Raw genomic sequence first — 2,594 nt, forward strand, 5'->3', positions numbered from 1 at the left:
GTAGGTGTTAAACATCTTGTTGTTAAAGAAAATTTCAATTAGTATGTGTTTCTTCAATCTGATTTGAAGAATGATTAAAACCAAACAGATGTGAACCTATTGATAGCCCAAACTTCATCTTATTTCCATTTGATTCTACCTTATGAGAGGATATCCTTTAAAAACTGGAAACTGCCTATTGAGAGTTATTTTCAAATTACTTTAAAAGGTAGGTTTGGGTGGTAGAGATAAGAGGAAGTCAGACTGAGCCTACCCAAGATCTGACAATAAGTTTCACAGTATAATATGATATCCTAAGAAAAAGTTCGAAGTTTAACAATTTTAAGTCTACCATTTATCACAAACCTTCAAAACTTACCTTACTAAAACAATATATTATTCTTCATTTTTAATTTAATTTAAAAAATAAGTTTTGCTTATTTCTTAATCATGACTTCTTTAGAAGTCTCTGCATATCTGTATATTATACTCAGTTTTACTTATTTATTTTCTTTAGTTAGGAAAACTCTTTAAATGGCTTATTTAGGGCCTCTTTTGTGGCGCTATATATGTGTTAATGTCCAAGAGCTCATAAGCTATCCCCAGCCACCAAGCACTGAAGAAGCACAAATTCAATTCCTGGCCAAGGATTCCACTTATAGGTACATTCTACCAAAACATATTACCACTGAGGCACCATAGTTTTTCACCATTGCTTTATTTTCCTTTTTTCTTTATATTACTATATCATTTTTATTGGGTTAACACTGCTTTACAATATTTCATATGGCTAAGCAGTATAGTTTCAACTTTTTATGTATATCACCATGTCAAAACCATAACTAAAACTTCAGCAATCTTTTGTTATAGATATTAACACTTTGTCCAAATTTCCCCTCTGGCAAACTCAATTTTACAGTAAAATGTATAAGTCTTGTTTTTGTTTGAATTTGTCTGTTCATTTGCTTTATTTTCCTGTACATTCTTTATCCTACGTGAGTGAAATATACTTTTTAAAAAAAAAAAAACTTATTCTACTTAGCATAATTCATTGATTCCCCCACCTTTTATTTCTCAGATCAAAAGATTTAAAACTTTTTATAGCTGAATAAGAAATTATTGTATGATGTATCACATTTTCATGACCTAATCATTTGTCATTGGGAATTCTTGTTATATCTATACTACAACTATTGTAAAAATTGCTACACTGAACATAGTAATGCAAATAGCTTTTTGAATTAGTGATTTTTCTATTCTCCCCAGAAATATTTGAGAGTGAAATTCTTTGATTATTTGGAAGCTCTATATTATTATTATTATTATTATTATTATTAACAGGAACATCCATACTGTGTCTACAGGGGCTGTCTCAGATTATATTTCCACCAACAGTTTATGAGTACCCCTTTTACTCCATTTTCTCATGAACACTTTCAATAGCTGGTCTTTTTGACTTGGGCAATTCTCACAGATAAGAGATAAGATGAACTTCTCTGATGATAAGTGATGATGAGCATTTTTCCACACATCTGTCTGGAATCTATCTACCCTTCCTGTAGTATTCTATATTGGGATATTTTGTGAATTGTTGAGATGTAAACTTTCTATTCAGGTCTTGAATATAAGGTATTTCTTTGATGCATGGTGACAACTATATTCTGCCATACAATAAAGTATTTTATTCATTTTAATGCATTTATTTTACTATTCATAGAATTCTTAGGTTGATCTAGTTCCATTTGATCATGCTTTATTTTTTTTTCTTGCTTTTGGAGTCACATTACATAAAACATCTATGAATTGCCATAAAACATTTTGCCTATAAATTCACTTTGTGCTTTATGAAGTCAAAATCTCCACCCAATTCTTTAATCCATTTTGAGTCAATATTTATATATATAATGTGAAATAATTGTGTAGTTTTAATTTTTGGATATTGCTAAGTAGTTTTCCAATATCACTTAATGAAGAGATTTCCCTTACTTAAATATATATACTGGGTACATTTGTAATAAATTCCTGTCCATATAGGTTTAATTATGGAATAGAACTTCAATTATATTCCATTTATCTTTGTTTTCATTACAATACTATTTTGATTAATATAACTATTTGTAATTTAAAGTATGCAATCGATGCATCAATTCTTCCTTTTTTTCAGAATTTTTTGACATTGCATGTCTTTTGTTATTCTTTTTAATTTAAATACTGTTTGTTCTCGCTGTTAAAGGAAAGCAATTGAAACTTTAAGAAGGATTACATTGAATCTGTCTATTGCTTTGGGCAAATGATCATTTAGCAACATTAATTTTTCTATCTATGAGCAAGGCATATCTTTATATTACTTTTTATATTATAATATCAACTAGTATAAAAATACTATTTTAAATATCAGGAAATAAAGAACTATTGAAAAATACACACCAAGAGAATACAAAGAAAGAAAACTATAATCATTCTCCATAATGAACACAAATAGAATAATCCTTTATAAAATTTTAGCAAGCCAAATATAATAATGCACTAAAATCAATCCCCATTCTGAGTCAGTTAAGAGAAACAGGGGCAGCCTGACCAGGTGAGTGGGATACTGAGATAGGCCTGCATGGCTA

Source organism: Condylura cristata, unplaced genomic scaffold (assembly GCF_000260355.1).
Source record: "Condylura cristata isolate star-nosed mole 26May11 unplaced genomic scaffold, ConCri1.0 scaffold00003, whole genome shotgun sequence".
NCBI lineage: Eukaryota > Metazoa > Chordata > Mammalia > Eulipotyphla > Talpidae > Condylura > Condylura cristata.